The sequence below is a fragment of the Lycium ferocissimum genome, chromosome 6 (assembly GCF_029784015.1).
Source record: "Lycium ferocissimum isolate CSIRO_LF1 chromosome 6, AGI_CSIRO_Lferr_CH_V1, whole genome shotgun sequence".
Lineage (NCBI taxonomy): Eukaryota > Viridiplantae > Streptophyta > Magnoliopsida > Solanales > Solanaceae > Lycium > Lycium ferocissimum.
This window is the reverse complement of record NC_081347.1, coordinates 44,097,984-44,125,811: the sequence shown is the minus strand read 5'-3', so window position 1 is coordinate 44,125,811 and position 27,828 is coordinate 44,097,984. Positions and strand designations below refer to the sequence as shown.

Below are 27,828 nucleotides of genomic sequence, written 5' to 3'. Positions count from 1 at the left end.
TAACATCAAAGTTACTTGTTTTTCCCTTCAACTACTTATGCCAGGCTTTTTACTGAATGTGCCGAAAGAATGCTTAGGTAATACATAAAACAAATGATGATAGAGAACAATTAGCTGCTCCTGCAATAACAACACCCTTCTGATCTTCAGGAGATAATTTAGTGCTTCTTTTGTGATGATCTCACCGGGAATTAGCACTGGATTCCAGGTGGATAAAGACATACAAGCTCTCCACAAATTTCACCGAGGCTATCACTTATGCTGACTTTATGTTTTGTTGCAAAGAAGGCCTCTCTAGGGCTCATGCTCATTCTAACATTATCAAGACATATAAAATGATCTACATTTTATTGCCTTCATCTTTCAAAGCTGATGAAAGATTAAGAAGACCAAGAAATCCAAGAAAATCAAGAAGCACAAGATTGAAATTCAAGAGAACCTATTTAACATCAAGATCGCATCAAAAGGTTGATGAAAGTTAGAAGTTTTTGATAGATGCTTTAGACCAGCTACAAGCCTAAGGCGTGATCCCTTTGAGTTCGTAAGCTAAATGCCAATGTAAAAGATTTGGTCCAACAAGTTCACAAACAATACCAAAATCTTTGCACAATATATCATCTGCTTCAAAACTGAAAAGACTTAACCTCTCTATTTTTACTTAGTTGAGCCCTGACAGCGTATAGAGATGCTATGAACATATAACTAGGGATACTACTCTGAAGCATTTGTAGGCTTCTGTTGATTCTTTCTCTATCCACAAGATTTCCTTGCATGTGCAGCATTGATGATTGCATAAGCACACACAAAATTTTGTGAGTAGACTGTACAGAAAGATTAGCTCCTGACTGAGGGATCAGCTAGGCTGCTTCGGATGAAATCCTAGATGAGCCATATAGACAATTACCGGGATATTATATGAATGATAATTATGACAAATCTCATCCATGTTGTTATATATATCATGATAGGTAAGGGAGGCAACCAAAACGGCAGCTGATTTCGGTCCTCGATTTCTAGTCCTTTGATTACCTCATTCACCTACATAACAAAAACATCACCATTTCATGGATACAAATCGAATAGTCATTCAAACACGTCTATAAATACATCACTAGTATGCATAATTTTATACTTAAAAAAAATATTTGCACTTATGCATTCAAATTTGATTCTTGTGGAAAGACAACTTTAAGAACGACGTTATACTTGCTTGTGATGAAGTGATGCCACCAAAAACACCCCACTTGAAATCATATTCAGGGACGATGTACTTTGGGAGGGCACCAGACAATACCATGAAAGATAAGGTTGAGATATTAGAACTCCGTGGGAGAATAAGAGATCTCCAAGTGAACAAATCGCCATAATAGCTGCCTGAATTCCACATGTACTACCCCCAACAAAGAACCATGTTTCTAATGCTCCAAAAAATCTTGCCGCTCATTTTTGTGCTTGTAAAATGGGACCTTCAGGTGAAAAGAGATTGTCTAGCTCTGGAAGCTCAGGCAAATCATGAAGAAACAGTCTTGTACCAGTGAGCTGAGTCAACGATGATGGTGCTGCTTGCCCTCTGTCATGGCCATGAAACTGAAAACTTGCAGCATTTCTTCAGCTGAAGCTTTTAAAGAACTAACAAGTGAAGGAAGCTTTTGACGGGCAGCAGCACTTGGAACACAAGAAATTTCTGTTAAAGCAACTAAATTATATCCTACATAGCTTGTATACGAGGATTATGCCATTCCTTTCCTGTAATATATGTTATATTGATATCCACGGTAAACGTCGAAAAGCAAGATCATTAACGAGAAACTTTGAAAAGGAAGAGCTTAATGTGACGAATGGTATATAATCAGAAGAGTTGATCATATAGTCATGGCAACATTATTTTTTACCAAATCTCAATACAAGAATTTCTAATGCATCAAGCTTCTTAAAATGTCTCTAAAGCGGATGTTGGAATTTGCTCATGCTCCAAAGAACTAACTTTCTAATACTAAAACCTTAAGGAAAAAACTTGTGTGACTGAATATTGATAGCTCTATTGGATATTATAGCATCTTCCTCGTTTCAGCTACCTGAAACTTTCTTTGACATTATTATCTTCTGTGCAAAACTTGCTTCAGTCACTAAATAAACTGACAAGCTCATCATCAAAACCATGCAACTATCCACATCCACAAATTATTTGATTAAAAACGTAACTAAGCAAATGCTTACAGCATAAAAACATCATTATACATGCATGCATAACTTTCTCTTTATCAAGCGCCGCAATGAAAAAAAATAAAGCTAAGGCTTTTTGGATCCTCTTGTTTTATTAACCTCGGTTTGTGCGCCAAAAATTAAAACTCTAGCTAATAAGAACAAAGATACTGTTTCTTCAATATGAAAAATATAGGGACTAACTCAATAAGAAGAACATCGGTAACATCTATGAAAAGCCCTCTAAAGACCTAATTAAATCAGCAATCACATAGGAAGACAAACGACAATACAAAATCTGAAGATACCAATACCTACAGTTAACTAATAAGAATCTTTCCAAATGAAATGATATGTATATTTAGATGTCGTTTGGTACACGGGATAAGATGGGATATCTCAGGATTAAGTCTGGGATTAAATTTATATTGTGTTTGGTTGACAGTATAAATTTATCGGGGACTTAATCCTGGATATCTCACCTTATTCCATCACACTTGGAATTATTCCCACCTCCCAAGATTATAATCCCGGAATACTTCAGTCCATAAACCAAACGACCCCTTAATGTATAAACATGATGAAAATGATTATAAAATAGGAGTAATGATTTTCTTACCATCTATGCTGTGATTATCTGAGCATTCCATGTATGATTTATTGATGAATTAAGTGCCACGATCCAAATTTGACAGTTAGACCGTGATAGGGCATTGTCACGACCCAATTTCACAAAGTCATGAGGGCACCTATATTTTCGACCTCGGTAGGCGAACCCTTAACCCAATATTTCATAAACACATAAATAGATAATGAGTAAGCAGAAGAAAATAGAATAACGGGAATTTTACAATAATAATATAAGGAAGCGGAAACAAAATAAATACACCCAGTATCTGGTCTGGTCATACAAGAGCATCTAACTAAATACTACAAGTCTGAACAATAAAACACATCAATAGTCTCAAACATATGTCTTAGAACGGAAATAAAAACATAGTAGATAGAGGAGTCTTGGGGTAGCGAACGTCCCCATGATCACCCTGAAAGACCCGATTCAGCAAATCCTCGAACAATCAGCCACGAGGATTAGAAGTCGATCCCTCCTGATACTCTTCATTCATAAAAGAATGCAGCAAGTGCAGGTCAATACAAACAACAAGTAGTGGTAGGTATCATAGGCCGACTAAGACTAGCTATCGCATATAAAGATAACAAAGCAAGATAAACACATAAACCAACAAGTACAAGTCAACAATAAGCCATATCCGGTACAAGCCATCACTTATGTTGCAGCAACTAAACCCAACTGTGCCAAGTCTCAGTTTAGCGATTCGAATCAGTATATCACAGTAGTGTCACAACAACTAAAAGAAACCAAGATACAATGCAATGCAATAATAGATGTAGGATGAATGCAATGTATATGCAGCTTTGTACAACATGTCCCGGACGGAGTGACTCCATGTCTCGGCGATCATGACCTATGGGGGGCCGGCGAAATCCATGTACCACTCGCTCCGGAATATGACCTCGGATCAAGAGCACACTCTCACGATCCCGGCAAAGACCTTGGGCATCGGACACTCCATCATTCCCGGCAAGAAACCTCGGGCAACGAACACTCATCTTTCTTTTACGCTCTCCAACAAAAATCTCGGAGGCTACACTCTCTCACATATCATCATCAGTACCAGAACCATGCATATGTCAGTGTATCATGGAAATGCGTATGAATATGATGAAATGTGATATTGACAACCAATTCTATCCGAAACAGTACCATACATGGCACCCAAGCTACAATGGAATCACAACTCTTAATAGTACCTACTAGGACACACAAGTAATATCAATGATAAGGCTACACAATAAGCCACAATGGAATCACAACGCTAAATAGTACCTCCCAGGGCGCACAAGTAATATCAATGATAAGGCTACACAATAAGCCACAAAGGAATCACTGTTCTCATCTCAATATCAATCAAGTAAATTACCGTAATATCATAGCCAAAATATATCTCTAATCACCAATATCCGATGTCTCAACGACACAGCGAGCCAATAAGTAAATAGAACAAGATAAGTCAACAACACAACGGGGTGGCTAGCCCCCAAATCACACAACAAGGCCCAACTTAAGACAATATCCAACCCCACTTCATACCCAAAGGTTTACATGAATTATCCGACAATTTCATCTAAACATACGCTTCCCTAGTTGAAGTCTCACCATAAGGTGTTATACCTCGGAAATTTTCCCGTTAGCGTACAGTGAATAGACTCACGAAGGACATGAAGTTCACGAGATTTGGACAAGTAGGAGATAGTAATTGACGATCCTAATTAAGATTTCCAAAGACATTCGGGTTAAGGAAAGAAAGTTGTTAAGGGAAGCGAGTCATATGTTGGGCATCGGATAATTACGAGTATTAAGTTAATGGTGTCTTAATGACCCTTTGAGGAAGAGTTATAACGTCCCTTAGAATGGTATTGAAGTAAGGAACAAGTGTTAAGAAGGTTCCATAAGGATCGGAGATCAAACGAGTCGACGAAACAACTCTTGGAAAAGCTTGGGCAAACATACGGCCGGACATACCGGCCGTATAAGATCTATGGACCGTATGTCAGTAGTAGATCCATTTGACAAGTCATATTTCACTGGACCAAATATACGGTCCAACATACGGTCAGTAGATTTTATACGGACTGTATGTTGGTCCGTATATTTCCAGCGGGACTGAAGTTCATTTTATATAAGGGGCCATTTTTCATTTCATCTCATACCTCCACACTTCAAGAAAGCTCTAGAACACTCCAAACACTTCATCCATGAGAAATCATTAGAAATCAAAGGTCATCAACAAGAAATCAAGAGAATCAAGTGAAGGAAACCCATTAAAAGTCATCCAAATCAAGAAATCCCAAGAGAGATAAACTAGGGTTTTGGTGCTAAGGGTGAATCACCATTCCAAGCGTATTCCTCCATCATCTAAGGTAAGTTTCATGGTGTTTACATGTTGTTTGAAGTATTTATAAGTTGAAACACATGGATTGTAGAAGTGTATAGCAAATGGGTCATCAAATGTGTGAATAGTATTACTAGTGAGTTGTAGTTGAATTGAATCATGGGAATGGATTTATTGATGTTATGAATGCGTTATAAATGACCTATAGAACATGAAATAAGTATTGGATATGAAAGAATACGACGATGGACTTTTAGTCATGAATATGGAGAATTGAAGTAGAATTGTGAAATGCGAGTTATGTAAATGAATGACGATTGTTGTTAGCGATATTGTGATGATTGTTATGAATATTGGGAGTTGATATGGAATATGGCGGAAAGTAGTATAAACAAAGGAAATGCTGCCCAAATTTCTATAGCTTTAATGAGTGTGTTTATGTGACGACATAGCTAATGTCGATACGAATTCTCTTGAAGGTATAGACAAGTGCATTCAAGGAGAACGAGCAAGCAATAGAATAGCTAAACGACAAAGGTATGTGAGGCTAATCCCTTCCTTCTAAGGCATGAATCCATATGGCATAAATTTCCTCTTTCATCACGAATGTCCTATCTTTAAGAAGGCTACGAGCCATCATCCACGAATAGCTATACGAGATAAGAGATATGCTACGATTGTGATCACGATAATAACAAGCTAAGTCTAGAGATGCGTCTATGATACGATGCTCCTATTAAACTAATGAAGTATCCATAGTTCATTGATGTTGATCATTACATACACTCATCTTATGCTTGTCCCTTCAAGGTGAGGCAGAACATTATGAATGCTCATAATGACATCGGGGGTCCACGACCTTATGTCACCCCGACATGACTATACTTGCTTCCAAGTTCTAATGTATGAATTGATGATATGTGTATGATGAAACCATGATATGAATATGACATGAATGATAATGACGACCATGATGATAATTGCATGCTATGTATAATGATATGAGTCCACCGCGCCTAGATGGCCGGGCATGTCACCGCTAAGGGCGGGCGGCGTACGATTATGCCGCCGTGCCTAGATGGCCGGAGCATGTCACCAAGGCGGAACAGCTAGATTCCACCGAGCCTAGAGGGCCGGGCATGACACCACTAGTGGGCGGCATATGATAATTACCCGGACGCGGGTTAACGACATAATGATATATGATTGATGCTACGATGCATGTATGGCAGGTTGATGTAAATGTGACATGATAAGGCATACGCTATGATAATGTACATGATGTGTTTATGTATGATGAATGTATATGAAATGTATCTATAATTACGTAGTACACGGGTTGTATCTCTGCTACTCATGACTTACGATATTCTTATTATGCTTATTTTTACCTTACATACTCGGTACAATGTTCGTGCGCGTCCTTTTTCGGACGCTCGTGTTCATGCCCACGGGTAGACGGAGGAGGTGATCCGGACTCATAGAGCTAGCAACGGGCGATTAGAAAGCACTCCATTTTCCGGAGGTGCCACACAGTTATTCTTTTGGTACATATATATGTATATAGTTATGATTGGGCACGACGGGGTCCTGTCCCGTCCATATGTCTAGTATTCCAGTAGAGGCTCATAGATACGCAGTGTGGGTAACATGGTCCCATAGTTGTATGTGTATGCATGTATATATATATATTTTGATAGCCGAAAGGGCTTATGTTTATAAAAGTAATTATGTTGCAAATGATGATATATTTCTATGAAATTGAGCAAGTATTATGAATGAGAGCATATAGATAACGGAATGAGTGGTGTTCGGTGGTTAGCCCGGGGATACCGTCGCGGCCCGTAGTTCGGGTCGTGACAGTGGTATCGAGCCGATTCGGTCTAGGAAGTGTCTACGAGCCGTGTCTAGTAGAGTCTTGTTTAGGGTGTGTTGCGCGCCACGCTAATAAACAGGAAGAAACAGGACAGTTAGGAAAAATGACCATCTTTCTTCATATGAAATCGTGCGATAGAGCCGAGTATAAGGTTTAATCCTCCCTAATGAGTATGTTGTCATTTCAGAATGCCGCCAAAAGGAAAAGCTAAAGCCGCCCAAAGGGGCAAGAAAACGACAAAGAGGCGGGCAGAAAAAGAGAGCGCCGCCCATGAATGCAAATGAGAATGAATCACATAATGAGGCTTTATCTAGTGCCTCACTACTCCGCCTATTACGGAAGAACACGAAGGGGCCTGCTGCCCAACTCACATGCCTCCAGTTCCTCCACCGGCTACGTCGGGTCAACAAGTGACCGAGGCTATTAATTTATTGACACAGTTGGTTGCCGCTCAGGCACAAAGGCAAAATACGGGCCCAAGTGATCGTTCAGCTAGTACTAGAGCCCGTGACTTTATGAGCTTAAATCCTCCGGAATTCTTTGGGTCAAAGCCGGATGAGGACCCGCAAGGCTTTATTGATGAAATGTTGAGAACATTGCGGATTATTCAGGCTTCCGAGACTGAATCAGTGGAGTTAGCGTCATATAGACTTCGAGATGTGGCGGTATTATGGTATAACAATTGGATAGCGTCGAGGCAAGAGAATGCGCCTCCTCCCGTGTGGCAAGAGTTTGTTGATGCTTTCATTCGTCATTATTTGCCGCCCGAAGTTCACCGAGCTAGAGCGGATAGGTTCTTGAATTTGAAGCAAGGCAACATGAGCGCCCGAGAGTATAGCCTCCAATTTAATTCCTTGGCTAGATATGCTCCTACGATGGTAGCCGACATGGGCGACAGGGTGTACAGATTTGTGAGTGGCTTAGGGCCACATTTATTTAAGGATTGCTTGACGGCTTCATTGCAAGACGGGATGGACATCTCCCGCATTCAAGCCCATGCCCAAAATCTTGAAGGACAACAACCTCCGCAGAGGGGTGATCGTGATATTGATAGAGGGCCAAGCAAAAGGGCCAGATCTATGGGCACAGGTAGCGATTTTAGAGGGGGATCAGGACAGACATATTCCAGGCACTCAGTCCAGTCAACGACGAGTGCACCTCCCCGGTTCATAGGCAGGAAATCTGATCGCTCTTTCCGTTCAGGACAGGGCCAGAGTTCGAGAGCCCAGGTTCTCAGTTTGGGGGAGATTACAGTCAAGGGAGACCACCCGTTCCCCGATGCAGTCAGTGCAGAAAATTGCACTCAGGGCCATGTCGCCAGGGCACAGATGCATGTTATATTTGTGGGCAGACAGGACACTTGATGCGAGACTCCGCCGAGGTACGGTAGGGGTGGGGTTCGGCCAGTAGGTTCGGCGGGTTCTTCATCGGTATGTCCTACGGGCGGGTTCCCAGTTTCCGGGAGGCCGGGGTAGGGGCCGGGGAGCATCTCTTGGGTGCCACACGGCACGCTTATATGCTGGCGGACGACGAGGATCTTGAGTCGTGCGGATGTGGTTCTGGTAGATTGTTGTGGTTTCTCATGATGTGTATGCATTGCTAGATCCGGGTTCTACGTTATCATATATTACCCCCTATGTTGCTAATCGTATTGGGGTGAAACCTGAGCCGATCAAACCTTTCAAGGTATCCACTCCGGTTGGTGATCCCGTGATAGCTAAACAAGTGTATAAAGATTGTATAATTGTAATGTGCGATCGCCAAACCAAAGCTGATTTAGTGGAGCTAGAAATGCTAGATTTCGACGTTATAATGGGTATGGATTGGTTGGCCTCATGCTATGCTAATGTTGATTGCCGAATGAAATTAGTTCGATTCCAATTTCCGGGAGAGCCCGTGCTTGAATGGAAGGGTAATACGGCAACTCCGAGAGGTAGGTTTATTTCCTACCTTAAGGAAAGAAAGATGATAGCAAAGGGCTATATTTATCATTTAGTCGAGTTCATGACACCCGAGCAACATCGCCAACTTTCCAATACATGTTCCGGTAGTGAATGAGTTCCGGATGTATTTCCGGATGAACTTCCGGGCCTTCCTCCGAGAAAAAGAGATTGACTTCGCTATTGATGTGTTGCGGGATACGAGCCTATTTCTATTCCTCCTTATCGAATGGCTCCGGCAGCACTGAAAGAATTAAAGGCTCGGTTGAAAAGATTTGCTCGAAAAAGGATTCATTAGACCCAGTTCATCACCGTGGGGAGCGCCAGTCTTATTTGTGAAAAAGAAAGATGGCTCCCTACGAATGTGTATTGATTATAGACAGCTGAATAAGGTGACGATAAAAAATAGGTATCCTCTTCCAAGAATCGATGATTTATTTGACCAACTGCAAGGTGCCAAGTAGTTTTCCAAAATAGATCTGAGGTCGGGTTACCATCAAGTGAGAGTCAGAGAAGAAGATATCCCTAAGACAGCTTTCAGGACAAGATATGGCCATTATGAATTCCGAGTGATGTCGTTTGGGCTAACTAATGCTCCGGCAGTGTTTATGAATTTGATGAATAATGTATTCAGGCCTCTCTTAGACCTGTTCGTGATAGTATTCATTGATGATATCTTAGTGTATTCACGCACAGCATCAGAACATGCGGATCATCTACGTATTGTTCTTGGAATTCTCCATACTCGGGAGTTGTATGCAAAATTTTCAAAGTGTGAGTTTTGGCTAAATTCTATGACATTCTTGGGCCATGTTATTTCAGATGATGGCTTTCGGGTTGATACTCAGAAAATAGAGGCGGTGAAGACTTGGCCAAGGCCTACGACACCTACAGAAGTTTGTAGTTTCCTGGGTTTGGCAGGTTATTATAGAAGATTCGTAGAGGGCTTTTCATCTATTTCAGCCCCATTGATGAAGTTGACCCAGAAGTCAGCAAAATTTCAGTGGAATGACGCATGCAAGCGTAGCTTCAAGTTGAAGGACGGAGTTAACCTCGGCCCCGTTTTAACGTTTCCGAAGGGCGGGATGGCTATGTTATATATTGTGATGCTTCCGGTGTTGGGCTAGGATGTGTATTAATGCAGCATGGAAAAGTCATTGCATATGCTTCGAGGCAGCTGCGGAAACATGAAAAGAACTACCCAACTCATGATCTCGAATTGGCTGTAGTTATTCATGCCTTAAAAATGTGGAGACATTATTTGTACGGCGTGCGTGTCGATATCTACACAGATCACAAGAGTCTCCAATATATTTTCAAATAGAAGGAGTTAAATCCGCGGCAGCGACGGTGGTTAGAACTATTGAAAGACTACGATGTGAATATCTTATACCACCCCGGGAAGGCAAATGTAGTAGCGGATGCGCTTAGCCGCCGAGCTATGGGTAGCCTATGTGAAGTGCCTTTGGAGAAGAAAGAAATGACCCATGAACTCCGTCAGCTAGCTAACCTTGGAGTGCGCATAATTGATTCAGGCGATGCAGGAGTCAGTGTTAACAACCCCACAGTTTCATCCTTGGATGCGGAAATAAGAGAGCGTCAATACGAGGATCCCAAATTGAAGTATTATAAAGGTGTGACATTTCCAAAAGAAAAGTCACTATTTGAAGTCTCAACGGACGGGGTTCTTAGGTATCAGAATAGGTTATGTGTTCGGATGTGGCGGAACTACGCCGCGAATTCTAGAAGAAGCTCATTACTCCAGATATTCTATTCATCCCGGAACGACAAAGATGTACCATGATCTTAAATTGATGTATTGATGGGATGGCATGAAAAGAGACATAGCAGAATTTGTAGCCAAATGTCCGAATTGTCAACAAGTAAAGGTAGAACATCAAAAGCCAGGAGGATTATTGCAAGCAATGAAAATTCCTATGTGGAAATGGGAAGTGATCAATATGGACTTTATTGTAGGATTGCCCCGCTCTCGAGGCAAGTATGATTCTATATGGGTGATTGTAGATAGACTGACAAAAGCAGCTCATTTCTTCCCAGTCAGGACTACATATTCAGCTACAGATTATGCAAGGTTATATCTTAGGGAGATTGTAAGGCTTCACGGTATTCCAGTGTTTATTATCACAGACAGAGGAGCACAGTTCACAGCTAAGTTCTGGAAATCCTTTCAAGAGGGTCTAGGTACTCAAGTAAGGCTCAGCACGGCATTCCATCCGCAAACTGACGGACAAGCCGAGCGCACTATACAGACCCTGGAGGATATGCTAAGGGCTTGTGTTTTAGATTTTGGTGGTAGTTGGGCTGACCACTTACCCCTAATTGAATTTGCCTATAATAATAGCTATCATTCCAGTATCCAAATGGATCCGTATGAAGCTCTATATGGAAGGAAATGTAGATCCCCAATTGGATGGTTTGATGTTGGAGAAGTGCAATTGATAGGCCCCGAGCTAATTCAGCAAGCTGTAGAAAAAGTCAAGATTATCCGAGATCGATTATTGACAGCCCAAAGTCACCAAAAATCTTATGCGGATAACCGCCGGCGAGATTTAGAATTTCAAGTTAATGATTGGGTGTTCTTGAAAGTATCCCCGATGAAAGGGGTGATGAGATTCGGTAAGAAGGGAAAGTTAAGTCCTCGATATATCGGACCCTACAAAATCATCCGCAAAGTGGGTCAAGTGGCGTATGAATTAGAATTGCCTTCAGAGCTTGAGTTAGTTCATCCAGTATTCCATGTTTCAATGCTCCGCAAATGTGTTGGAGACCCCACAAAGATTGTGCCAATAGATGATGTTCAGATCACAGAAAAGCTAGCTTATGAAGAAGTGCCAATTGCCATTCTAGACAGGCAAGTACGAAGACTTCGGAACAAGGAAATAGCTTCAGTGAAAGTCCTATGGCGAAATAACAATCGAGAAGAAATGACTTGGGAAACGGAAGAGAAGATAAATTCCACATGCCCACATTTATTTCAGCCCTCAGAAGAAATCTATGATGAAACTTCGAAATGATAAGGTATGTATGCTTTATTTTTATGTATATGGGTCGTGTGTGGCCAATCTATATCGCTATTGTGTTGTGGCCCTATGAGGCAATGATATTATGGGTTGTTGTGACAGGATGGTAGTGCCATATTACAGGGGAAACTCTGGCGAAATTTTTCTAGAATTCCCGACGACTTAACATTCGAGGACGAATGTTCCAAAAGGGGGGAAGAATGTTACACCTCGGAAATTTCCCCGTTAGCGTACAGTGAATAGACTCACGAAGGACATGACGTTCACGAGGTTTGGACAAGTAGGAGATAGTAATTGACGATCCTAATTAAGATTTCCAAAGACATTCGGGTTAAGGAAAGAAAGTTGTTAAGGGAAGCGAGTCATATGTTGGGCATCGGATAAGAATTACGAGTATTAAGTTAATGGTGTCTTAATGACCCTTTGAGGAAGAGTTATAACATCCCTTAGAATGGTATTGAAGTAAGGAACAACTGTTAAGAAGGTTCCATAAGGATCGGAGATCAAACGAGAAGATGAAACAACTCTCGGAAAACTGGGCAAACATACGGCCAGACATACTGGCCGTATAAGATCTACGGACCGTATGTCCAGCCGTAGATCCAGCCCGGCAAGTCATATTTCCTTGGACCAAATATACGGTCCAACATACGGTCAGTAGATTTTATACGGACCGTATGTTGGTCCGTATATTTCCAGCGGGACTGAAGTTCATTTTATATAAGGGGCCATTTTTCATTTCCATTTCATTTCATCTCATACCTCCACACTTCAAGAAAGCTCTAGAACACTCCAAACACTTCATCCATGAGAAATCATTAGAAATCAAAGATCATCAACAAGAAATCAAGAGAATCAAGTGAAGGAAACCCATTAAAAGTCATCCAAGTCAAAAAATCCCAAGAGAGATAAACTAGGGTTTTGGTGCTAAGGGTGAATCACCATTCCAAGCATATTCCTCCATCATCTAAGGTAAGTTTCATGGTGTTTACATGTTGTTTGAAGTATTTATAAGTTGAAACACATGGATTGTAGAACTGTATAGTAAATGGGTCATCAAATGTGTGAATAGTATTACTAGTGAGTTGTAGTTGAATTGAATCATGGGAATGGATATGTTGATGTTATGAATGCGTTATAAATGACCTATAGAACATGAAATGGTATTGAATATGAAAGAATACGATGATGGACTTTTAGTCATGAATATGGAGAATTGAAGTAGAATTGTGAAATGCGAGTTATGTAAATGAATGACGATTGTTGTTAGCGATATTGTGATGATTGTTATGAATATTGGGAGTTGATATGGAATATGGCGGAAAGTAGTATAAACAAAGGAAATGCTGCCCAAATTTCTATAGCTTTAATGAGTGTGTTTATGTGACGACATAGCTAATGTCGATATGAATTCTCTTGAAGGTATAGACAATTGCATTCAAGGAGAACGAGCAAGCGATAGAATAGCTAAACGATAAAGGTATGTGAGGCTAATCCCTTCCTTCTAAGGCATGAATCCATATGGCATAAATTTCCTCTTTCATCACGAATGTCCTATCTTCAAGAAGGCTACGAGCCATCATCCACGAATAGCTATACGAGATAAGAGATATGCTACGATTGTGATCACGATAATAACAAGCTAAGTCTAGAGATGCCATAGTCTATGATACGATGCTCCTATTAAACTAATGAAGTATCCATAGTTCATTGATGTCGATCATTACATACACTCATCTTATGCTTGTCCCTTCAAGGTGAGGCAGAACATTATGAATGCTCATAATGACATCGGGGGTCCACGACCTTATGTCACCCCGACATGACTATACTTGCTTCCAAGTTCTAATGTATGAATTGATGATATGTGTATGATGAAACCATGATATGAATATGACATGAATGATAATGATGACCATGATGATGTATAATGTACGATGATAATTGCATGCTATGTATGATGATATGAGTCCACCGCGCCTAGATGGCCGGGCATGTCACCGCTAAGGCGGGCAGCGTACGATGCCACCGTGCCTAGATGGCCGGGCATGTCACCGCTAAGGCGGGCTGCTATGATTCCACCGAGCCTAGAGGGCCGGGCATGACACCACTAGTGGGCGGCATATGATGATTACCCGGACGCGGGTTAACGACATGATGATATATGATTGATGTTACGATGCATGTATGGCAGGTTGATGTAAATGTGACATGATAAGGCATACGCTATGATAATGTACATGATGTGTTTATGTATGATGAATGTATATGAAATGTATCTATAATTACCAGAGTACACAGGTTGTATCCTCTACTCATGACTTACGATATTCTTATGCTTATTTCATTTGCCTTACATACTCGGTAATGTTCGTACCGACGTCCTTTTTCTTCGGACGCTCGTGTTCATGCCACGGGTAGACGGGGAGGTGATCCGGACTCATAGGAGCTAACAGTCACGATTAGAGAGCACTCCATTTTTCGGAGGTGCCACAGATTATTCTTTTGGTACACATATATGTATATAGTCATGATTGGGCACGACGGGGTCCTGTCCCGTTCATATGTCTAGTATTCCAGTAGAGGCTCATAGATACGCAGTGTGGGTAGCATGGTCCCATAGTTATATGTGTATGCATATATATATATATATATTTTGATAGCCGAAAGGGCTTATGTTTATAAAAGTAATTATGTTGCAAATGATGATATATTTCTATGAAATTGAGCAAGTATTATGAATGAGAGCATATAGATAACGGAATGAGTGGTGTTCGGTGGTTAGCCCCGGATACCCGTCGCGGCCCGCAGTTCGAGTCGTGACATAAGGTAAACCGTAACCTACTTGGAAGGCCGAACAACAAGGTCTCCAACAATCACTCCTTAGTCTTCCCTTTCCTTTGAGCCTCGAGATAATGAAAGTCTAACATATCCGAATCATGGAATTAGAACCAAGAAGAACATCAATCAAACCCTACTTCTATTCAAGACCCAAATCCTCAACCTATGTAATAGGGGTTTATGAACTAGAAGGGTGAAATTAGGAATCTAAAGGTCTCAACATGAAATTAAAACACTAGGTGATCAATTCCCATCAATATCAAGCTAGAAGAACCAACAATTTACTCAAATTCGAATTCTAGGCAAAACCCCCAAATTTGGGTATAAATTCTAACCTCCAATCCCATAATTTAGCCACTAATTAGGAAGAAATCATGAAATAATAGGTTCTAATCATCAAGTCCATGCTTAATAAAGCTTAATCCACCAACAAATCAAGGTTTTATAATTAACAACATATTCAAGAAAGAAACCCGAAAGCCCTCTCTTACTCTCCAAGTTCTATAGAGTTTCTAGCTTGAAATCTTACTTAGGAAAGGTAATGGAAGAGATTGAGATTAGAGAACTTACTCTCGAGAGAAATCTGACCAACCCCTCCTCAAATCGGCTCCAATATGCTAAGGAAATATAATATAAGTAATGGAAGGAAATAAGGGTTTCCAAAGGCTTTTAAATCAAAAAACTGCCCGCTATAGCGGTCACCAGACACCAGAATTTTCTGGTGTCTTCCAAACTTGGAATCAACACCCGGAACCTCCCGGACACATAAAAACGAGCTACGAACGCACTCATGACTTCAGTATTCCCATCGGAGGTCTCGTTGATGAAGGCAGCCCCCAATACCTCAAAATTAACTTTCCAACCCAAGTTCCAAAATGCACCCGAGTGCATTAAGAACCGAACCGAATATACACACAAGTTTTAAAAACCATCCGAACCTCTAGGAGTTGACGGATTCTCGAAAAAGGTCATTTTACCTAAAAGTCAACTTTAAGTCAACTCTGTTTCACTTTAAGCCCAAATTTCCACAAAATTGCCCAAATCATATCCGAAGACCTCGAGAAGCATGTCAACGATCCCCTCGGGTAAAATATAAGCTTACAAAGCTTAGGGAAGGGTCGAAAGCATAAAAAAAAAGCAATAATGACCAAATGGGTCATTACATCATATACCAATTAAACAATCGCTCGTTCTCGAGCGACAAGAAAGAGAACGGGGAAAGATACTTGAGTATGCAACAATAGGATATCTAGAACGCATAATGGACTTCTCCATATAGGAAAGATTCTCATCGAAACAAAACTGAAGCCCAACGAATGATATTGAAACCATCAGAATGGTACTTCTTTAATAGAGAAACATGGAAGACAGGATGAACACCTGGCTGGCCTGGTGAAAAACTAACTCATAAAATAAGGGATCAATACCATAAATAGTCTCTAACAGGCCAATACACCTCAGGCTCACTTGCCCTCCTTCCCAAATCGCGTGAAACCCTACGTAGGTGTAATCTTCAGAAGAACTTGCTCTCTCACTCACTCTACCAGTCATAACTCTCTAATCGTTGCTCAAGCTCTAATTCTCATATCTCCGTATTCAAATTTCCCTTGCAACTGATCCTAGAATAAACGAATTGCTTTTTCTCAGATTCTCTGATTTGGTAAAATCGCAACTCTAAATGCGATCAATAGGCCCCATAAATACTTTCCCAAACCAACGCAATCCTTTGAAACATGGCCACAAACCACAGCCCATTTTGAACCGGGAAGATATTCTGATTCCGCTAGCCTTTCCTTTATACTTGCCAAAGTCGTTTCGCACACCGCGATTTCTTAGAAACACATGAACACACACACCACAAACCTGAAACCATGACTTACTCACGCTAGAAAGAATCCTTGATCTATCTAGGATCTCTACGCAATTCCATCAAAACTGATCTTATAGACAGCTAACTTTGCTAGTTCCAAGTCTTCTTAAACCTTCAAATCATAATACAGGAACCATATTACTAAATATCTCGTCAAGCGAAGTCTGTCGGAACCCAACTAATCACTATAAAGACCTCTCGCATAACAGTTCCTCTTCAAATCTGTACTAAGCTCATTGTATACCATTATTCTATCCAAGTAGCTGTTCTCAGAAAGTATCATCAAATCTACTAGAAAACCTTAACAAGGCTCGGTAAATCTGTCATACCTCAAATCTAAGCCGAAACACATCGAATCCTTAAATATTTTCTTGGAAATATAATCATAGACCTTTAAGCTTAACTCGAACAATGGTGACCCTAAAAGAATGCACAACTCTCGAATATCACCAATAGTCATTAGAACTGACTCCGAATTTCGAAACCAATCACAGTCATACCGCGAATAACAAATCATGTCTGTCACCTTGACTCCACAATTTAAGTCATATCCAAGTTATCAACTTAGTACTGAAGAGTTATATCTTACGATTCCAATCTTCAGGCTTCTCAACCTTTACCCGACACGTAAATCTGATACAACCCCAAACTTTTTTATGCAAAACCCGAAGCCTCATATAATAATTATTTAACCATCAAACCTCTCATTGTATCACCTCGATATGCCATAATTTTTCCGGAAGTATCCAATCTTTGTACGCAATCTCACGCAATTACTCCCAAGTCCTTCATATGCAAAAAGATTATTTTTGAGATCAATATTACTTGCAATCATACTATATTACCATAAGTAGGGTCCTACCCCAAAAATATAACTCTAGCCTCACATGATAGGGATTCTACAAATCTTTTCTCTTAAAGCACGCTAACTCATCCACTGTGGAATGTTACGAACTTTTCCAACAGTGTACTACCAAGCCACTTCATATAAACCTCAACACGTCGATTCACTGAAATATTCTTATCACTAGTTACCGTTCACGAACCTCACAGAATTTTCCTCATATCACTTAGTCCATATCTGTAGACTTCCTTGCTTAAGCTTATGAAACAATCACACCTCATATGAATCTGCAAGACAACGACACCACAATCTAAATAGGCTCAAATAACCCCAAGATGTACCTCATTCTTGCCGACTCTCGATCGCCCTATACCTTTTATCGATTCGTCAATATCCTAATTTCTAATCACTTCACGATCTTCGATACCGTAATCAATCCTTGAATCCACTCCATCAAATATCACATAATCATAAATCATGCAAGCTAGCTATATTAATCCCGGAGATAGGATCATACCACACACTCTGTACATTAGAGTTTTCTTAGCGCTTACAACTCTAAATTGAGCACTCTCTAAATCGGGCGTATCACATAACAGTCTTACTAATATTCTCATGTATCTCACTGAAGCGTCCGTGCCCGAATTGTCTCACTCAATTTTCAAAATATTATCGTGAACTTAACCTAGTTAAACCATCATTGATCTACCATTTTAAGAACCCATATTTATGAATCCCTTACTCTAATCCTTAAAATTACTAGTCCTCGAACAAACACCTCTTACCTCAATTATCGAATCTGAACACCCCTAACCACTCGCACGCCAATCCTTTTTATTCAATCACATAAGCCGAGTACTAACACCATTAGTAGCGGGATCTAGTCAAATTTACATAATGAATATAAGGTTCCCAACCTTAGTCCACCACTGACCTCTATAAGGTCTATGACATAACCAAACATACAGCTCATCCATAAATTCTCAAGCCCACTCTACACTGTCTAATCGCAACCAAGATCTCACATTACTAACTCTTGTTTCAACGATTTTCTTTCTACCCTTAACCTCGAAGACATCTGTTACACCTCTCATTTCCGTCGCAAGAAAGTCCTTGGCTTATAGGTGGTTTATACCCTGAGTATGGAGATTCGTACCCGATTTTTTGAGATATTAAGTGTTTTACCTCGTGTGTACCAACGTATAAGTGTGCATTCTTTGCAATACGATAGGATTAGAAGCTAAACGAATCGAATCGACGCGAGTTGGATCAACTCAGTAAAAACCTGCAGAACCAGTCCACATTGACGGGACGTCGACGCGTCGACGAGCTATCGTTGTGGGCCATTGATATGCTGCCACCTCTGAATCTTAGGTGGCAGGTCAACGGAGCACGTCCACGAGTCATCGACCCACCCGCCGACCCGCATCGCTGGAACTTTCTCTATCCGTCTTTATATATTTAGCTCCACGATTTTATTCCTTATTTTCTCATTCCCAAACCAGAGAAAACCTTAAAATATTTCCCCTCAACGTTTTCCATCATATTGGAGGAATTCTAGCAAGATCCGAGCCCCATAAACCCCGAGCTAGTGAAGAAGAAGGTTGTTCCTAAGGTTTTATTGAAGTTGTGGAGCTTGGAAGTTTGAGTTGAAGTTGATTCTTGGTATTTTAGTCCCTTCAAGCTATGTATATGATTCCTACCTTTGTGTTTAAGTAAATTATCAAGAGTTTTAGTCGTTGTAAGTAAAGAAAATATAGTTATGAAAGTGGCAAGTTGAATAAGGGTAAAGTTAGGATTAAGGGCTGTTTTGAGGGATGATTTGGAATCGATCGCTTATATATTGATATGTAAGTATTGGTAATGTTGTTGTTGGTGTTGTTGTTAATGTTTGAGTTGAATTGGAAATTAAGGGATTATTAAGTTTACGAAGGGGATGCTGTCTGAAATTCGTTAAGCTCCTTTCGCACTTGAATTGGATAGTAAGTGTTGTAAAGGGTCTAATTGTGGCCTATGTTATCTTGATTGTAGACTTGTGAGTTCGAGAAGTAGACGTTGGATGATTAGATACGCTTCAAGGTATGCTAAGGCTGTCCCTTCTTTCATTTTGGCATCATCCTTATGATATGAACGAACAAACGAACAAATGAACGAGCTTCCATATTACTCTACTCTTAGAAGCATTAGGAGTACCTTAATCTTTGATGTTCCTATGCCCCGTTTTATGATTGTTCCTTCTATTCTTGGGTCTTGAGATTTCATATATTGATAATGTTAGCTGAAAAGATGCCTATCGGAGATAGTACAACCCTATGTAACTCCGAGAATTCCAGTTCTCATTGTACCTATGCATTGCATTCATTATACATATGCATATTGACCCACGACCAGAAGGCGGTATATACGCGTATATTATATGTATATGGGGTATGGGGAAAGGGATAGGCATTATATACGCATTACCACACGATCGACATCATCCGACCATTACTCAAACCCACTCGTGATGATGATGATGATGATAATGATGATGGCCGCCGAGAGGCCGATGGGATATGATAGATGGATCGGGTTGTACGTTTCTTAACACTAACATATATATGGATCGAGTTGTACATTTCTCAGCACTAACAATTATATTATGACCTATGCATATCATACGCCCTCTGAGGCACTTTCATGTTATACAGATGTTCCCAGATGTTCAGCCACAGATGCGTTCAGATGTTGAGATTCGCTTTCATGTTTCGGATGTCTTTCATGATCATATATAGTTGTTGTTTTTATGCCTTACATACTCGGTACATTATCAATTATCGAACGTGAACCCTTATTACTCGGGGGCACGCAATTTCTTGCCCGCGAGGTTCGGTGTAGGAGGTCCGAGCAATGGGACATCCACTCGACGATGTAGTTGGTGCGCTCCACAATGATCCGAGTTCCAAACCTTATCTATTTTGGTATGCCATTTTGAGATGTATATATATATATATACACACACCGATAGTTGATGGTTCTTGATGCATATCTCATGGTGTTGTTCTTGTATAAGTCAGTGTCATTCAGTTATAAGTCATGAATGGGTCCCTCTATCCTTCAGTGAGCTTCAGGTACGAGTATAGGAGTGCTTGGTCGATAGAGGTCAGGCACTCGTCACGACTCATCGATTTTGGTCGTGACAACACCAATCAACCTCATCGGTCACACCCCTTACTGTACGTCATGATATAATGTTTCCCCAATCCAAACACGACTCATTACCCATATGTCACTTCAAATCATGTTTATCACTATCAACCAACAACCACTCAAATCCACTCGTTCCTCTAAACTAATCATCCATCTAAGCCGAACGAACCACAAAATGATATCAATTTTTAACCTCAAACCTAAGTGAAACAACCAGTAACTCCTCAAGTCATTAACTCATCGCATACGCCTATATTTGAAGTCATTTCCATCAGTCGATTACTAACTCTTCAGAAGTCTTCAACCTAGTCAGTTTACCTATCAAATGATGTGCCCATAGAATTCACTTAATAACAGAGTAGTCTTTTAACATCAACGAGCTTATATCAAGAATTACACTTAGCACCAGTCACAACCTTATCCTGACGACCATGTCAGATACCAATTTTTTTCCTTCCCAATCTCACAAAAAGTACTCATGTCTAAGATATTTTATGAAGTGTCACTTCGCTACGCGATTTCCAAAAATGTCTTCCTTCATGTCCTTATTGTCAACTTCTTTTCTTTATTACATGCGGTCACAATATGTTTGCCCAATTCGATGGTCATTACCGAAATTACACTAGTCTTCACATACCGACGTCTAATACTCTACTGCTGCTGAATCGTCAACCCGCCATTGGAGCACCAGTACCACACACATCTGTCACGACCCATGCCAATAAGTCATGACGAGAGCCTGACCTCTACAGAGCAGACACCCTAATACTCGTATCTGGGTAACACTGAATAACAGGGTGGCCCGTATATGACTTATAACTGAGCTATACTAACTTTTACAAGAACAACATCATAAAGTATGCATCAAGAACTCTCAGCCATCTATGTATGTAAGTACTGAAAAGAACAGTGCAACCTGATTAGGCCGCTACATATACTGTACACAAAAAGAATAAGAGCTGACGAGGCTACATCACATGCTAACTATATACAACTGTCTACAGACCTCTAATGGAATACAAAGCTGTAGAAAGGACGGGACAGGGTCCTGTCATACCATATATATATGTCAAAAATAGCATACCAAAGATGAATTGCAGCTCCGAACCAAGTGGAGCGCAATGACTACCGCTGAATGGAAGTCCTACTGAGCTGGACCGTCTACCTGGACCTGCGGGCATGAACGCAGCCCCCCGAGCAATAGAGGAGTCAGTACGGATAATGTACCGAGTATGTAAGGCATAAGAACAACAAGTACATAAGAATCATGAAAGATATCTGAAACATGAAAGCTAATCTCAATATCTGAAAGTGCTTCTGCGGCGTATGATATTCATGCTCTCTTTAAAAATCATATACATATATTTATACTTTTGTAAGTGCGAGGAACGTATAGCCCGATCCATATATCACGTCATCCCGCGTCCGGGGTAATCCCATAATCTGCCTACTGCAGTGCTGTGCACATCTACATGCCTGCCCGGCTGACTATAGCGCGCCGCGGTGTGAGAAAATAGTTGTACATATATATATAAATGCATGAAGAACTCATGAAAGGATACTCTGGAAGCTGTAGATATGAAACATACGAAGTCAAGGATACAATAAATCCTATACCATCTAAGAGTAGCGTCTTTGGAACTCGCTCGCTTGCTTCTTTTTTTCATATGGTAGGGATCATGCCAGAAGAATAGAAGGGATAGCCTTAACATACCTTAGAACATATCAAATCGTCCAACATCTACTTCTCGAACTAGTAAGTCTACATTCAAGATAATGTAGGTCACAATTAGACCATTTACATCACTTACTATCTAATTCATGTGCGGAAGGAACTTAACGAATCTAGGACAGCATTTCCTCTATAAACTTAACAATCCCTCAATTCCCAATTCAACCCAAACATCCACAACAACATCATCAACAATAACAACAACATATGGCAACATAAAGAAGTAAGAATCTCCCTAAAAATCTAATAAAAAACAGGCCACAAGGTAACCATACCAACAAACAAGTTTATGCCTCCACAACATCATCTCCTTCCCCTTAAATCACTAAAACTGTTGATAATTAACTCAAAAACAAAGGTAAGAATCTTATACATACCTTGAAGGCACTAGAAGTCCAAAAATCAAACTTCAACTTCAACTCCTAAGCTCAACAACTTCAATGGTACCTTAGGAACAACTTTATCTTTACTAGCTCGGGTTTAAGGCGCTCGGATCTTGCCAAAAACTCCCCTAATATGATGGAAAATGTTGAGAGGAAATATTTTAGGGTTTTGTATGGTTGGGGAATGAAAAATGAGGATATAAAACGTGAGGGCCAAATATATATAAGTGGAACAAAAAGGTTCCAGCGATGCGGGTTGACGAGAGGGTCGACGGCTCGTCGACTTTCTCTGTCGTTCTGCCTCCTGAAAGTTCAGAGGCTGTGGCATGTTGACGGTGGGGAACAACGCCTCGTCGACACGTCGATGGCCCATCCCTTTGCTCATCAAAGTGGACTGGTTTCTGCAGTTTCCCTGAGTCGCTCCGACTAGCGTCGATTCGATTCGTTTCACTTCTAATCCTATCATATTGCAAGGAACATATACTTATACTTCGGTATACACGAGGTAAGGCACTTAATTTCTCAAAACCCCGGGTACGGATCTCCGTACTAAGGGTATAAATCACTAGGTAACCATAAACTCTCTTACGACAAAAACGAGAGGCGTAACATTCTCCCTTCTTAAAAATATTCGTCCTCGAATGTTCATACTAGTTATGAGTTATAAAAATTTCAGCAGATTCTCCACTATAAATATACCAATCCAACCTGAACACAGCAACCCAAAATAATGCCACACACTAAAACACACCACATTATGGCCTCACACAACCAAAATAAAATAGCCATAAGTATATCACATACCTAAAGTCTGAACCTTCTCGGAAGATGAGAATAGATGTGGATATCTGGTCTTCATATCATTTTCTACTTCCCATGTCATTTCTTCCACATTATTATTCCTCCAGAGCACTTTAACGGAAGCCACATCCTTAGTCCGCAATCGACGAACTTGTCTATCTAATATAGCCACTGGGCCTCCTCGTATACTAACCGCTCGATCACCTGGATATCCTCTACTGGCACGACTCTCGAAGGATCCCCTATACACTTACGGAGCATGGATACATGGAATATTGGGGGTACAGACTCCAGATCAGATAGTACCTCTAACTCATATGCTACCTTAGCCCTTTGTACGAATAATTCTATATAGCCCAATGTATCGAGGGCTCAACTTACCCTTCTTGCCAAATCTCATCACTCCCTTCATAGGTGAGATCTTTAGGAAGACCCAATCGCCTACCTCGAACTCTAGCTTACGCCGCCGATTATCTGCATAGGATTTATGTCGACTCTGTGCCGCTAGTAACCTTTCTTGAATCACTTTCACTTTGTCAATAGCTTGCTGTATTAAATCTGGGCCTACTAGCTGATTCTCTCCAACATCAAACCATCTTATGGGTGATCTACATCTCCGCCCATATAAAGCCTCATAAGGAACCATCTGAATACTGGAATGGTAATTGTTATTATATGCAAAATCAATAAGAGGCAAATGATCATCCCAGCTACCTCGAAAGTCAATCACACACGCTCTTAGTATATCCTCAAGTACCTGTATAGTACGCTCAGTTTGTCCATCTGTCTGCGAAAGAAATGTAGTACCAAGACTCACCTGAGTCCCCAATCCGTTCTGAAATGATCTCCAAAAATTAGATGTGAACTGTGCACCTCTATCTGAAATAATGGTTGTAGGAACACCATGAAGTCGTAGAATTTCTCTAAAGTAGAGCTTCGCATAATCTTCGGCTGAATAAGTAGTTCTGGCAGGCAGAAAATGGGCTAACTTTGTAAGTCTATCAACGATGACCCATATTGAATCATACTTCCGCGGAGTACGGGGTAAACCTGTAATGAAATCCATATTGATTACCTCCCATTTCCAAGTCGGAATCTCAATAGCGCAATAAACCTCGAAGCACGGTGCTCTATCTTAACTTGCTGGCAATTTGGACACTGAGCAATAAACTCCGCTATGTCTTTCTTCATACCATCCCACCAGTACACTTCCTTGATATCATGGTACATTTTTGTTGTTCCCGGATGAATAGAATAGCGAGAATAATGGGCTTCCCACATAACTTGCCGATGAAGCCCTGCAACATTGGGAACGCATAATCTACCCCGATACTTGAGTACTCCATCCCCTGTAATCACAAAGGGTGTCTTTTCTTTCTAAGGCGCCATATCTCGATAATAAACTAAAATAGGGTCTTCGTACTGACGCTCCTTTATTTCAGCTACCAAGGATGACACCGCTGTGTCCTGAATAGTAACTCTTGTATCACCTGAATCTATTAATCGAACTCCAAGACTGGCTAGCCTTCAAACTTCACGGGCTAGTTCTCTCTTCTCTGGCTGCAAATATGATGAGCTACCGATAGATTTACGACTAAGGGCATCCGCTACTACATTAGCCTTTCCAAGATGGTACAGAATATCAACGTCGTAATATTTTAACAACTCTAGGCATCGCCTCTGACGTAGTTCAAGTCCTTCTGCCTGAAGATGTACTGGAGGCTCTTATGGTCGGTATAGATATCGACGTGAACACCATATAAGTAGTGCTTCCATATTTTCAAGGCATGGATCACTGCAGCTAGCTCGAGATCATGAGTTGGATAATTCTTCTCGTGCTTCTTCAACTGTCTGGAGGCATAAGCAACAACCTTGCCATGTTACATTAATACACATCCCAACCCAATACCTGAAGCATCACAATATATCACATAGCCATCTATTCCCTCTGGAAGAGTCAAAACGGGTGTTGAGTTTAACTTGTCCTTCAATATCTAGAAATTCCGGTCACATGCCTCCGTCCACTGGAACTTAGCCTCCTTCTGAGTCATCTTGGTCAACGGGGCTAAAAGAGAAGAAAATCCCTTTACGAACCTCCTATAATATCCTGCCAGACCCAAGAAAATGCATATCTTTGTTGGTGTTGTGGGCCTTGGCCAATTCCTCACAGCTTCAATCTTTTGAGTATCAACTCTAATGCCTTCATATAAAATAATGTGACCGAGAAAATCCACAGAGTTCAACCGGAACTCACACTTAGAAAACTTCGCATATAACTCTCTATCTCGAAGAATTCTAAGCACTACACGTAGATGATCTGCATGCTCAGCCTCTGACGATGAATAAACTAGAATATCATCTATAAACATGATCATGAACAGATCTAGGAAGGGTCTGAATACACGATTCATCAAGTCCATGAATACAGCTGGAGCATTAGTTAGCCCGAATGACATAACACGACACTCATAATGCCCATATCTAGTCCTGAATGCCGTCTTCGAAATGTCTTCCTCCTTTACCCTAACCTGATGATATCCCGATCTCAAGTCTATCTTTGAAAAGTATTTGGCACCCTGCAGCTGATCAAATAAATCGTCAATCCTCGAAAGCGGATACCTATTCTTTATAGTCACTTTATTCAATTGCCTGTAATCAATGCACATTCGCAAGGAGCCATCCTTCTTTCTTACAAATAACACCGGCGCTTTCCACGGCGATGTACTGGGCCTAATGAAGCCCTTCTCGAGTAAATCCCTCAGTTGCTCCTTCAATTCTTTTAACTCTGCAGGTGCCATTCTATAAGGATGAATTGATATTGTCCGAGTATCTGGTAATAGATCGATAGTCAAATCAATCTCCCTCTTTGGCGGAATGCCTGGAAGCTCATCTGGAAATACCTCTGGGAACTTGTTGACCACAGGGACCGACTGAAGGGTTTGTGACTCTGCTTGCATAGTCAGAACCCTAACCATGTGATAAATATACCCTTTTCTGATCATTTTGCTAGCCTTAAGGTAGGAAATAAACCTACCCCTCGGCGAAGAAGCATTACCCTTCCACTCTAAAACTGGCTCATCTGGAAACTAGAACCGGACCACTTTCATTCTACAATCAACATTAGCATAGCAAGAAACCAACCAATCTATACGCATAATAACATCAAAATCGATCATACCTAGCTCAATCAAATATGCTATGGTGTGACGATTGCAAACTATGACTACACAATCTCGATATACTCGCTTAGCTATGACTGGGTCACCAACTGGCATAGACACCTCAAAAGGTTTAATCGATTCAAGCTTTATCCCAAACTTGCCAGCAACAAATGGAGTAACATATGATAAGGTGGAACCTGGGTCAATCAGTGCGTATACATCATAGGAGAAGGCGATAATATACCTATACCAACATCAGGAGACGACTCACGATCCTGTCTACTAGCTAATGCATAGATGCAGTTCTGAGTACCGCTCGAACTAGATGCTCCACCCCTTCCTCTACCACGTCCTGCTGGTGCCTGAGAACTATGCCCTGAAGGGCGTACAGATGAAGAAGAACCAGCTACGGACCCTGTAGGCCGAACAATACCTATACCACCTCTCGACGGACACTCCCTCATCATATGACTCGGCTGGCCACAAGCATAACAAGCATCTGATCCTAATCGACACTGTCGCCGTATAATCTACCACACTGGGTACATCGTGGAAAAGGTGGTCTCTTTGGACCGACTCCGATGCATGCGAGAACCTGAAGCTCTAGAACTCTGACCCGCTCCGAAATAAAAAGGCCGATCAAATCTCTGACCTGGAAACCGCGGAGGTGCACTCACTGCTGAATGGAATGGATATCAAGAATACTGCTGTCTCTGTCCTCCTCTAAACTCACCAACAATATCTAAAGATCTAGCCCTCTTGCCATGGACCCCCCGGCCCCTTTCCATGGCCCCACGCTCACGCTCGTCCTCCGCCGACGCTTACGATCCTCCATTCGTATCATGCAGATACCCGTATAGGGGAAATATCCATACCCGGCTGTAACGCAGCTGTCGTACACTCATCAATCAAATGTGGCCCTAGACCAGCCACGAAACGATGAACTCGATCCTCCATCTCAGCCACCATAGCTGGG

At 41.0% G+C, this 27,828-nt stretch overlaps 1 pseudogene; it reads right to left on the bottom strand.

Annotated features, from left to right (window-relative positions):
* On the bottom strand, nt 1-27,821 carry LOC132061310 (uncharacterized; annotated as a pseudogene).
* Nucleotides 27,822-27,828: the final 7 nt, after the last annotated feature.